Genomic DNA, 13,356 nt, shown 5'->3' with positions numbered 1-13,356 from the left:
TGAGGTGGAGTGGCGACAGACTGAAAAGGGACCATACCTTCCAAGCCAGAAGGAAGCAGGGGGGGGGGAGAGAGAATAACTCCACAACAGGTGCGCAAAGGCGGCCTCCAGGTAACAACAAACAGGGCTATCAGTCATTTCAGGAGCAGGAAAGGGGAGGGAAGCAATTTTTACTGGTGAGCTATAGGGCAAAATAGGAGGTAAAGGGAAGGAGAGATGTGTCAGTTCTCTGTCAAACTTGGTCATAAGCACCCACTGTGAGGTGTGTGTTTGTTTGTGTGTGTGTGTTTTTGGCACATGCCCATGGTGAGGGTAACAGCAGCAGTATGCCCAAACAGATGCACTTATCCAGATGTCTTAATTATGTGAGAAGTAGTTGTGATAATATTTATTTATTTATTTTATTTATTTATTTAATTTATATGCTGCCCACACTACCCAAAGGTCTCTGGGCGGCTTACAGCATTTAAAATACAATAAAGATATGTACAATTAAAATACAATTAATATATATATAAAATTGCCATCAGACCCACAGTTAATATTATTTCAGTTAAAAGCCTTCTGGAACAGGAAGGTTTTGACCTGGCGCCGAAATGTCATCAGTGTCGGCGCCAGACGAATCTCAGTCAGGAGGGCATTCCATAGTCTGGGGGCAGCTGCCGAAAAGGCCCTTTGTCTGCAAGCCATCCCTCTTACCTCCTTGAGGGATGGCTCTTTCAAAAGGGCCCCCTGGCTAGATCTTAACTGCCGGGTAGGCTCATATGGAAGGAGGCGGTCCTTCAGGTATCCAGGGCCCAAGCCGTTTAGGGCTTTATATGTCAAAACAAGCACTTTGAATTGGGCCCGGGCAGCAACTGGTAGACAATGTAACTTGTACAGAATCGGCTTGATATGTTCCCTGGCGGCCACACCACTCACCAGCCGCGCCGCTCGATTCTGAACCAGTTGCAGTCGCCGGACCATCTTCAAAGGCAGCCCCACATAAAGCGCATTGCAGTAATCTATACGGGATGTTACCAGTGCATGTGTAACTGTCATGAGACTCCGCTCGTCCAGGTAGGGCAGTAGCTGGTATAGTTTCCGCAGCTGGAGGAAGGCGCCCCTGGCCACCGAGTCCACCTGGGCTTCCAGTGTTAGACTGGGGTCCAGGAGCACCCCCAAGCTGCGGACCCTGCCCCTTAGGGGGAGTCTAACCCCATTCAGGGCAGGGAGATGGCCCTCCAGCCTGTCTGGCGAAGCACCCACTAACAGCACTTCCATCTTGTCTGGATTGAGTTTCAATTTATTGACCCTCATCCAGTCCATTATCAGGTCCAGACACGAGTTCAGCAGAGAAACCGCCTCACCTGGATTGGTGGAAAACGAGAGGTAGAGCTGAGTGTCATCAGCATATTGCTGACTCCTCAGCCCAAACCTCCTGATGACCTCTCCCAGCGGTTTCATGTAGATGTTAAACAGCATGGGGGACAGTATTGAGCCCTGAGGAACCCCATGACATGAATGCCATGGGGCAGAGCAACTGTCCCCCAGCACCACCCTCTGGACACGGTCAGCCAGGAAGGAGCGGAACCACCGTAAAACAGTGCCCCCAACTCTCAATCCAGCCAGCCTATCCAGAAGGACACCATGGTCGATGGTGTCGAAAGCCGCTGAGAGGTCCAGGAGTATCAACAGGGTCACACTCCCCCTGTCTCTCTCCCGGCAAAGGTCATCATACAGGGCGACCAAGGCAGTCTCTGTACCAAAACCCAGCCTGAAACCCGATTGAAATGGATCCAGAAAATCCGTTTCATCCAGCAGTGCCTGGAGTTGCCCAGCCACAACCCGCTCCAACACTTTGCCCAAATAAGGGAGGTTCGCTACTGGTCGGTAGTTAGCCACCAGCCTTGGGTCCAGTTTTGGCTTTTTAAGGAGTGGTCGAATTACCGCCTCTTTCAAGGTGGTAGGGACCACTCCCTCTCTCAAAGAGGCGTTCACGGCCTCCTGGACCCAGGTGCGAACCCCCCTGGCTGATCTTCTAATTAGCCAGGATGGGCAATAGGCAGTAGGGAGACCACTGTGGAAGAAATCCTCATCAGATCCCACTGTCCTGGGCATTTGCTTACTTATTTACATATTTATTTACATATTTATTTACATATTTATTTATTTATTTATTTATTTATCATTAGGACATAGAACCTGTTGTTAATTTATTTGAATCCCACCACTGCTGCTACTACTACTACTACTATAAAATAACAATAACAATAACAATAACAATAACAATAACAATAACAATAACAATAACAATAACAATAACAACAACAACAACAACAATAATAATGATAATAATAATAATAATAATAATAATAATAATAATAATAATAATAATAATAATAATAATAATAATAATAATAATAATAATAATAATAATAATAATAATAATAATAATAATAATAATAATAAATTACTGAAGAAAAATGCTTAGTGGAATTGGTCAAGAAAGATCTTGTGACAGGATCAGTCTTGGTGTTGCCACCACTAGACACTGTATTAGCCATTCTAACTTTTTGTGAATGTACAGGAAGGGACAGTTTTGGGAGTGCTAACCCAAAAGTGGGGAGGATAGAAACCACCTTTAGCCTCTCTCTCGAAGCTCTTAGACCCAGTGTGCAGAGGGCGGCCAGAGTGTGTCCAGGCAGTAGCAGCTACAGCTAGTGGAAAAAAGCAAGAAGCTGATTTTTCGAGGAACAATTGTGAATCGTGTGCTCTTAACTGGGCGTTACATTTATTGAAGTCAAGAGACGGAACAATATATACAGATTCAAAATTCGGAGGGAAAGAGGCCTGATTAAGAGCAGAGGAAAGGAGTTGGTCCCTGAAGAATTAATAAGGCAGGTATGGGAGGCTCTTTTGTTGCCAGAAGAAATAGCAGTAGTACCTATGAATGGGCACCAAAAAGGGAGTACATTTGAGGTGAGAGGGAATAGGCTTGCTACAATCAAAAGACACTTGATTTTAGTGCCTGTAGCAGTAGAAGGGACTAGCATTCATCACTCAATTTTGACAGCTACAACTGCCCTGTAAGGAGGGACTTCTGGGTCAAGGATAGACTTTCTGGTCAAGAGTCGACCTTGGCCCCTTCCAGTGGAAGGGGAAGGGTTGAGGGTGATGTAAGGGGTTGTGGAGGTCACCGTGGACCTATAGGAGGCTTTGATAGGTGCGTGGGTGCCCCGTGACCCAAGAGCAGCCTGAGGATTGGTCCCGAAGGACATATCACCCCTCTGCAGCCCTGTAGGCCAATGGGAAGCATCTGGAGGGTTTGTGTAAAAAAGGGGGTGGGCCGTAGGGCAGGCATGCCCTTAAGCCGCCTGTCTTGGAAAGGCCCCAGCAGTGTTTTTGGAGAGTTCTACGCGCTTGCCGCTCTTTGCAGAGATCGGGACAGTTTGGAGACTCTGACTGACAAGGAAAATCTGCAATAAGTTGAAAAACCCACATTTTAGTAAAACTGCTTTAAGATTGTCCAAAATAAAACATTTCCCACATTTTTATACTCATGGCCTTCCTAGAATCTCTGTGTGTATGTGTTTGTTAAAACCCTTTTTAATTTTCCAGGAACCACCCCATAGAGTTTTAAGCCATAGGCTTCCGATAAGAGGTTGATCAGACCTTATTAATAATAAGCCACAAAATAGACAGCTCTCATAAGTCCTATAGAGTTTTGAAAAAAGCTTGCAACTTAAAGACAATGCATAACTATCAAAAAATCAGGCGGCCTCTGTAGACCAATGGGAAGCAATTGGAGGGGTGGGGTGGGGGTTTGGTTAGAAAAGGGGTGGCTGTAGGGCATTCCTGGGCATGCCCTTAGGCTGCCTGGGGTTGAAAGTCCACAGTGTTTGCTGAAACACCACATTGGTGATTTCGGAGCCCTTCTGCATATGACTGTAGCTCTTTGCAGAGATTGGGGCATCTTGGAGGAGATGGAGGACAAAGAAAACCTGATCCCCAGAACAAGCCAAAAGGATACAGGGAAAACCAAAAGGCGTTTGTGACCCCAAGGTTACTACTATGGGGCTATGGGTTTTTCCAAGTCCCTGTGCCCCTTTGGACCCCCTACAAGGCTCAGGGGAAGGCTGCCTGAAGACTCAGAAAATCTAAGAAGAAAATACAGCACTGCAGAAGACCTATACGTATTTACCACAAAGCCAAAGCAGAAAAGCACAAGAAAGTGGGCCTGCACCTTATGTGGGGTGATGATGAAGATGCTGAGTGCGATGGTGGACAAGGGTCAAAAAGAGATTTACAGAAGTCAACCGGAGATTCCCTGAAATCAGCAGAGGATGTGGATGGCTGTGTGGGATGCTTACGGCCCTGAGGATCTGACCGTGGAAGAGGTTCCAGATGAGGGCTTTGAGAGTGATGCAGAGGGCCAAGGCAGCCCGGTAACAGCAAAATTCTGAAAGGCATAGTTATGGGGGACGATGGAGTGTTGTTGTGGTGGTCTTTAAAAAACGTACTAAAATGTTGTCTCATGCTCACCCACAGAATGCTCGACATGATGATGATGATAATGAGAAATCGCCCTGCAGGAATATACAGTCTGTAAACCTGTCCTGTATTTCACGTGTTTCTACAACCCCCGAGGTTTAGATTTATGTTTTACAATACCCTTATAGTATACTGGTTTTAATAAAGTCTTTATTGTACCATACCTTGTGCATATTTGTATATATTTATAATAGGTTAAATAAAACAATTATTTATTGCAAGGATTCAGCACAGTTTGGCAGTAAGGTGAAAAGAAAATAAGTCATTTCTGTTTCCCTGTGAAAATCGAGATTTCAGGCGTTTGAACTCACATCAGAACCAGGTCAGCTCAGGACCAAGTAGGTCCAAAATCGAACTGCCAAAAGAAGTGTTAAGAAAGTCAAAAGTGTTGAGATTTCTGGTCATGTCCTGCCTGTCCAGCATAGTTAGTCCACTAAGTGAAACTCCAACAATGGCACATGTAAAGCAAAACAAAAGGCTGTTGGAACGATTGATTAAATGGTGTAGGAATAACTTACTTCTAATTAATTCAAAAACTAAGGATCTTGTAATGCACTTTAGGAAGAAGGGCTGGATATTCCACCATTATTCATCAATGGAGGCTGGGTAGAAGGGGTAAGGGTTTATGTTTTTGGGTGCGCATATTTATTATATTATTGTTTTATTATTATTATTTTTAATTTATATCCCACCTATCTGGTCGGGTCAGGACCACTCTAGGCGGCTATTGAGGGGAACAGGACTTGAGAGCATAAATAAGTCAGAGGTGCTGAAAAGGCTCAACAGAGATTGCACTTTCTGTGAGGAGAACATTACTGCAGTTTTTTTTTCTGAACACAGTCAGAGGTCTAGAGTAGCTCAATAGGCAGCTATTATATACCCTCATCAGTGGGGAGTTTTGGCGGTCTGCACCCAACCCTCTTTTTAGGGAGGCCAAAAAGCAGATCAAAACATTGAAGGTAGGGGATGTTTCTCAATGGCTTTCTGATCAGGACGCCTATACATTACATAGAGAACAGTACAAAAACCCCACATTTTAGTAAAATTAATTTAAGACTATTTACTGATTCTAAGAAGCTGATCCTACATGGCTAAGGACTACCTATACCAACAAATGGCAGCCACCACCAATCCAGAAACCTAGTGTGCAGTTAAAGAATGTAGTATGTTGCCATCAGTGTGGAAATGGAGTTAGCCTGTTGTTGCTAACTCCACGAGGTGCAACCCCCACCCCTCCCAGAGCTCAGCTCGTTTCCTCTGCCAGCCAGCCATTAGAAAAAGGAAAGAGACAGCGCACCCTGCGACCTCTTTAAAGACACTAGGACCCTGCCCCAGCCTATCAACGGCATCATGTCCATAGCTGGGGCTAATCAGATGCTTGAAAGCAAAAAGTAAAGCTAGTGAAAACATTTTTGACTACAGTTCCCAGAATGCCACTCTGAGGTCTCTGGTTAGAGGGCACAGGGACTAGTCACTTCTTCACTACACCCAAGCCAGATAAAAATATCCCTCCCTCCCTCCCTCCCTCTCTCTCTCTCTATCTATCTCTCTCTTCTCAGATAGATATACAATAATGGAATAAATTGTACAATATTTTGAAGTTCTTTGTTAAAGTGAGCACTGTTCTAAATTTATGAAAAGAAAGGCTCATTGGTGCCCCGCATAGCGACGTTAATCCGTTCTGGATTAATCATCACTATTTGGAAACATCGCAATGCGGGTGGAAAATCCCCATAGAAACGCATTGAACTTTGTTTAATGCATTCCTATGGGGCGAAAACTCACCGTTATGCGAAGATCCTCCATAGCGTTGCCATTTTCGTGCCCTCGGTAAGCAAGGAAATCGCACGAAAATGGTTGTGGTGGCAATTTTGGAACCCCCGATCAGCTGGCCAAAAATGGGGCTGGCGCTCGGGCAGGAGGGCAGGGGAAGGCTCCCCTGCCCTCCTCCCGAGCGCACACCAGCATTTTTGGCCAGCTGACCGGCCGGTGCTTGGCCAGGAGGGTGGGGGAAGGCTCCACCACCCTCCTCCCGAGTGCACGCTGGCTTTTCTCCAGGAAGCACTTCTCCGGGAGCAGCTGAAACACCCGCCTGTCAGCTGTTCCAAAAGGCGGGCGTTTGGGCTTCTCCCGGAGAAGCGCTTCTCCGGAGTAGCCCCAACGCCTGCCTTTCAGAACAGCTGAGGGGCGGGCGTTTGGGCTTCTCCCGGAGAAGCGCTTCTCCGGAGCAGCCCCAGCGCCTGCCTTTCAGAACAGCTGAGGGGCGGGCGTTTGGGCTGCTCCCGGAGAAGTGCTTAGCCGCAAGCAGCCCAAAAGCCCGCCGGTCAGCTGTTACAAAAAGCGAGCCTGGGAAGCAGCCCCAGCGCCTGCCTTTCAGAACAGCTGAGGGGCGGGCGTTTGGGCTGCTCCCAGGGAAGTGCTTCCCCACGAGCAGCGCAAAGCCCGTTTTTTTTGAACAGCTGACCGGCAGGGCCTTTGCGATGATCGTAGGGGAGTGCTCCCCCACAATCATCGCAAAGTGAATTTTCCCCATAGGGGCCATCGCAAAACGATCGCTCTTGCGATGGCAAAAAGTCCATCACAAAGCGATTTCATCACTAAAGGGAGCGATCATTATGCGAGGCACCACTGTATTACCAACCAAAAGGGGGTGGGGGTCATAGGGCCACTTGCTATATCATAACTTGTATTACATCAATGCCTCTTTCCTCTATGACAGGTGGCTCTAGCAATGTCATATATGAAGAAATTTAAAAAGAGGCAATTATCACATGTTCTCTCTAGTTGTTTTTTTTATATCCCTCGTGGTTATTCTGTCTACATTAGGTTTTCCCAGACACACACACAACGCATCAACCTCAAGAAAGTCAAGCACTGAAGCTGTGGAGAAGCTCTATTCATTCAGCAAAAATAAGACCCAGAGCTGACTGTGACTCTGAAGGAAGAGGAAGAGGAAAAGGGGGGAGAGACACGAGGGTCCTTCTTTCCCTCCATGAGGAGCAACTGTGGTGAGGGGCATTTGGTTTGCTGCTCTTTCTCCACTGGAAAATGCACTGGAGGCATTCAATAAAAACTGGGCATACAAGTTAAATAACCAAATAAATACTGATAAATAAATTACAGGAAGACAGATTTAGGCTGGATTTCAGGAAAAACTTTCTAACTGTTAGAGTAGTGTGACAATGGAATCAGTTACTTCCGTGCATACTCCAACACTGGAGGCATTCAATAAAAACTTGGCATACAAGTTAAATAAATAAATACTAAATAACTCACAGGAAGACATATTTAGACTGGATATCAGGAAAAACTTCCTCACGGTTAGAGCAGTATGCCAGTGGAACCAAGGACCTCAGGAGTTGGTGAGTGTGGCAGATATGCTTTGATTGTATTCCTGCACTGAGCAGGGGGTTGGACTTGATGGCTCTATATACTCTTTCCAACTTCACTATTCTATGATAATCACAGCCTGCTGCAGATCAGCTCCCTCTTCACCTGCAGGGGATCCTTTAGGGTATCTCAGATGGAGGCCAACCCCCAGAGGTTTGTGTTCCCTTTCCAGAACTAGAGCTCTCTTACGACCACGAAAGGATCCTCAGCAGGTGAGCTCCTCCAGCTCAAATATCACTGCTCCTCAGCCACTGGAAAACCTTTACCACAGTGCAGGTTGACCACCAAACCTCTATGACTCATGGGATTCTGCAGCCCCTTCTATTCACTCCAGTGGTAGAGTTCTTGGTGGCACAAATCAGGACAACTGTTGATATCCAGGAGGCATGTGTTATTTTATTTATTGATTTATTTGTTGGATTTCTATCCTTCCCATCTACACCAAAGGTCTACTCTGGATTCACGCTTTCAGCCTGTATGTGGATGACATGATCCGAATGCTGAGGAATCCTATAACACCAGAGCCTCGTGTATTACAGGAATGGGTGGATTTTTTTGATAATTCAGACAATGGACCATAATAAGTGGCCTATGTCCCAACTCTTTCTTCCAGCCCCCTAAGAAAAGTTGTCGCTATTTAGTGGTCTTTAATGCTAAAGCTTCCAATAAATTACACCATCTCCACTGTGTCTATGCAAACACCAGGAGTATGGGAAACAAAGAAGAAGAACTGGAAATCTTAGTCCAGATGGGTTGAGGCATTTTGGGATATTTAATGAAACCTGAATGATTGCTAGGCCATCCCTAATCAAATCTCCAGCGTTAGCCTTACAAATCACTTTATGGAAGGGCTCAGGCAAATCTACTTTATACACTATTTCTAGGCTATGTGTTAGATGGCCAGAATATCACACTAGAGAAAAAATTAACAAAGAAATGCCAGGCAGCCAAAGGAATAAAGTCTACCCACCCCACCCCCTTAATTTATTTATTGAGGAGGGAGAAACTTTCATAGTTATTGAGGAGTAGCAAAGCTAATATCAGCCTCTGAGGCTCTTGCATTTGGGGACATCCTGAGCCAGGTTGAAATGTGAACATTTTAAGAGCATGTTTCGAAGCTCTTATATCCCACGTCTGCAATGGGACAGACAGTGGGGTTGGGAGGAGGGAGTAAGTATATCCAAGGCCTATTGCCTTGGATGTGTACTAGGCAAATGGTTTTTTATTAAATGAAGTTACCTGGAGAGACATCGTTCCCAGTAGGAGGTCCTTGCGCAGAGATCTCGAGCCTCAATCCAGAAGATCCCAAGCTCTTTTTGGGGTCAACACGGGGCCACCTCCAGAAAGACCACTGGAAGAGGGAAGAAGAAAACACAGTCTTACTGGATGGAAAAGGCCCCACAACTTCCAACTGCATTATAAAAAAGTTTGAAAATAACATTGGAGACCACATTGAGCTTTGGAGGGCAGGGTTAGGGTCTTTTTCCCCTTCTCCCACCCCTGAAACAACCCCCCCCCCAAGAAAGAGGAGGAAGAAAGGAAGGGGTTGAAGGTCCTTCTTCCTTCCCTCCAGGCGGAGTAACAATGGGGGGGGGAGTGTTGGCTTTGCTGCACTTTTTCCACCGGAAAAGCGACCCTTGCCCCCGCCCGCGCAGTCCCTGGGGAGGGGCCCCTAATGTTCATTTTTGGAAACCCCCTCCAACCCACAGGTCCTTCTTACTTCCCTCCAGGCGGAACAACCGCAGCGGGGGGGGGTGGGAAGGCGTTTGCTTTGCTGCCCCCCAAACCACAAATCTCTCTTACAAACAAACCCCCTCCAACCCACAAAACAACCAACACGCTCTCCCTCCTGCCCACCTGGCGCGCCAAGTCCTCTGGCAGGGAAAGGGAGGGGAGGACCATAGAGCTGGGGGGGAGAGAGAGGACGGCAGGCGCTTCCGGTCCCCCTGGGAGAGGTGACAAGGAAGCTGAGGCCCCTCTACCTCCTTCCCAGCTCTATGGTCCCTCCCCTTTAGCCACTTCCGGAGGTTTTATTGAATGGAGGAAAGAAGGAAAAAAGGAAAAAAAAAAGAAGGGGGGGGTCTCTATGCAGGAGGGGAAAAAAGAACCATCACTACCACCTACCTGAGGATGATTCCCTGCCCAAGCACATGGCATGGAGGGGATCGGGACCCCCAAGAAGAAGGGGGGGAGGAGGAGGAGGAAAAGGGGGTCCTTCTTTCCTTCCATGGGGAACAACGGGAGGGGGAGTTTGATGCGCATTTTTCCACCGGATAACCCTAACCCCTCCCCCCTGCAGAGTTCCTGGGGAGTTTGGGGCTGGCGGGAAACGGGCGAGGAAGACCATAGAGGTGGGGAAGAGAGAGAGAGAGAGAGAGAGAGAGAGAGCACAGCAGGCGCCGAGCTTCCGCTTCCGGTCCTCGTTGGAGAGGCCCCTCCATAACGTCCTAGCTCTATGGTCCCTCCCCTTTAGCCCCCCCCAATAGTTGCCTGAATAGAGGCGAGGAGGTGGGGAGAAGAGGGAGAGTGAAAGTGCAGGGAAGCTATGGGGGGGGGAGAGGTAATACAGTAATTAGTAACGTCAAATGATGACCCTGTGAAGGAACACTCTCCAAATCGCCTGGTCCTCAACGGTCCTGCTGAGCGCATGCATCAACAGCGAGGCTGGGGCTTCTTTAAGGGAGTCCATCCATCTTGTATTGGGTCCTCCTCTTCTCCTGCTGCTCTTCCTCCTTTCCCAGCCTGAGGGACTTTCCCTGCCTTATCATGATAAGACCCAAAGGAGTTTTGTTGCCTGGGGTTCTAAAGAGCATCCAGACTCGACTTGTGCCATAGCAGAGCTATCTACAAAAGGAAGGGATCGAGATGCCATTATGAGAATACTCGGCCCCCAGGGCCCTGGTCCCCCCCCCTTGGTAATTCTGCCCGGAGGCCCAGAACTGTGGCTGATGCGGCAATGTGTACATCTGGTTCAGTAGTGAAGGAAGTTGTGGAGAGTGTGCAATAGTCAAGGCACTCTCCTCCCTGTCTGTGGGCTGCACAGGATTCCTTCCCCTCCTGCCTTCATTTATTTATATTTTTTGACAAATCTGGTGCACAAAAAGGACAGTAGCCGCCGTTTAGTGGTTCTAGCTGCAAAATAGACTTCTGAGGTTATTGCGTATTTACAGTGCCTTTTCCGAAAACAGGCCCATGAGGCCAAGAGAACAAAACAAAATGGACACATCCTTCTATATCCCTGATGCTCTAGATTTCTATTGGCAGGGAGTGACAGCCCTTCTTTTGTTTCACCCTGGCCTATGTGCTGTGGTGCTGGAGGAGACTCTTGAGAATCCCCTGGACTGCAAGGAGAACAAACCTATTAATTCTAAAGGAAATCAACCCTGAGTGCTCACTGGGAGGACAGATCCGAAGCTGAGGCTCCAATACTTTGGCCATCACAGGAGAAGAGAAGACTCCCTGGAAAAGACCCTGATGTTGGGAAAGTGTGAAGGCAAGAGAAGGGGACAACAGAGGATGAAATGGTTGGACAGTGTCATCGAAGCAACCAACATGAATTTGACACAACTCCGGGAGGCGCTGTGGGCTAAACCGCAGAAGCCTTTGTGTACTGCAGGGTACTGCAGGGTCAGAAGACCAGCAGTCGTAAGATCGAATCCACCCAACGGAGTGAGCACCCATCGCTTGTCCCAGCTCCCTCCAACCTAGCGGTTCGAAAGCATGTAAATGTGAGTAGATAAATAGGGACCACCTCGGTGGGAAGGTAAAAAGTGCTCCGTGTCTAAGTCACACTGGCCATGTGACCATGTAAGATTGTCTTCGGACAAACGCTGGCTCTATGGCTTGAAAAACGGGATGAGCGCCACCCCCTAGAGTCGGACATGACTGGACTAAAAATGACAAGGGGAACCTTTACCTTTACCTTCCCGGGAGGCAGTGGAAGACAGGAGGGCCTGGCGTGCTCTGGTCCATTAGGTCACGAAGAGTCGGACACAACTGAAAGACTAAACGATGACGGCCTATGTGCAGCTCCTGTCTGAGGGTGAGGACAAAACCCTGCAGGTTAAACACCTCCGCTGGACAGCGGAGGTGGGGCAGGGATTCTAGCTAGAGTCTGGGTCACACCGAGACACCTGCAGGAAGGGCTGAGATGTACGACTCATGACACGGGTCTTGCGAAGAGCAGAAGGCCAAGGCAGCTCTGGAGAACAGGCTGCCTCTGTCCTAAGGGACTCCATCCCTCAGACTCCCTCCACCGGAGAGGGGAAACCTGATTGCGCTACACGTCCCTGGTTGGAGGGGGTCGGAGCACAGCCTCTCAGCCCCCTCTGGACAGATGGAAGAACCCAGTGCTCCTTCTCAGCCACTGTGGCCCCCTCCTGCAGGAAAGGGATGATAAAAGGGGGGAACCAGCTGGATCAGGACAGAGGAAGAAAGGGCTTCCCCAAAAAATGCCAAAAAGGGGATCAAGAGTGGAACAGTGGGGGGGGGTCTCTCAGTAGAAAGGAGGAGGAGGAGGGGCAAAACAGAAATCTGGGGTGCAAGGTCGCCTCCCAATCGACTCTGGGCAACCACCATGACCTGCTCCAGTCTCTCCCAGTTGCATGGCGTGCCCCCAAAGGGTGGTCCCAGATGGGTCTGGGGAAAGAGGGAAGTCTCTTCAAGGAGGGGATGGGGGTGGGGGCGCACGGGGGGGGAACGGAGAGGAAAAGGAGGGGCCGCCTTTGTGCGGGAAGAGGAGCCATTCCGGGGGGAGGGGATGCTGGAGGACGGCCCGTCCGTCACTCGACCGGGAAGGAAGGGTGGTGGAAACGGCCGGTTTTGCCCAGGTGACGTGTAAGGAGGAGGAGGAGGAGCGAGCTCTCATTGGCTCGCCATTGTCTTCTGGGCGGAAACAGCACCTCCTCCCCTGCGCATCGCCGGGTTGCCAGGCAACCCCGTCATAGACGCATCATAATAGCAGGGGGGCGCCCATTGTCCTCTTGAGACCTCAGAAGTCTGGGCGGGAGAGGGGGGAGGAGAATCTGTGTCATTCCGCCCTTGAGGAGGAGGAGGATGGCAGCTGAGGCGACCCCTCAGAAAAAGAAGCGAGGAGGAGGAGCGCCACCCCCCGCCATTAAAGGGGGGAGAGTGGGGAGGGGAGAGATGGCGAGCAGAGCCTCCCCCCTTTATGTCCGGCGAGGACTCCAGGTCAGGGAGGGGGGTGGGCCCCCTGGGGAGAAAAAGTGGGGCTGAGGACCAAAGGGGTCCCTTTAAAAGCCTGAAGGGGGTGAGACACCCCCAGCGTAGCCTCCCCTTCAGGGGAAATTGGCCTGAAATCACATTGAAACCAAGGCCATCGACTTCCGGGCTCCACAGGGCTCCTGGTCAGTTTCTCCCAGAGGGACTTCCACAGGATGCTGCATACGCCCGCGCCCCTCCTTTTCTTCAGGG

At 48.9% G+C, this 13,356-nt stretch overlaps 1 protein-coding gene across 1 annotated transcript in view; it reads right to left on the bottom strand.

Moving 5' to 3' along the window:
* The window catches only part of LOC144587214 (uncharacterized), a 97,283-nt gene that overhangs the window by 50,427 nt on the left and 33,500 nt on the right, over positions 1-13,356 (bottom strand). The window contains exon 4 of the mRNA XM_078387060.1: positions 9,163-9,274. The gene's annotated coding sequence lies outside the window, so the exon portion shown is untranslated. The remainder of the gene's footprint in view (positions 1-9,162; positions 9,275-13,356) is intronic.

Source organism: Pogona vitticeps, chromosome 2 (assembly GCF_051106095.1).
Source record: "Pogona vitticeps strain Pit_001003342236 chromosome 2, PviZW2.1, whole genome shotgun sequence".
NCBI classification, from domain to species: domain Eukaryota; kingdom Metazoa; phylum Chordata; class Lepidosauria; order Squamata; family Agamidae; genus Pogona; species Pogona vitticeps.
Note: the sequence above shows the minus strand (reverse complement) of the source record. Positions and strands in the feature narration are given on the sequence as shown.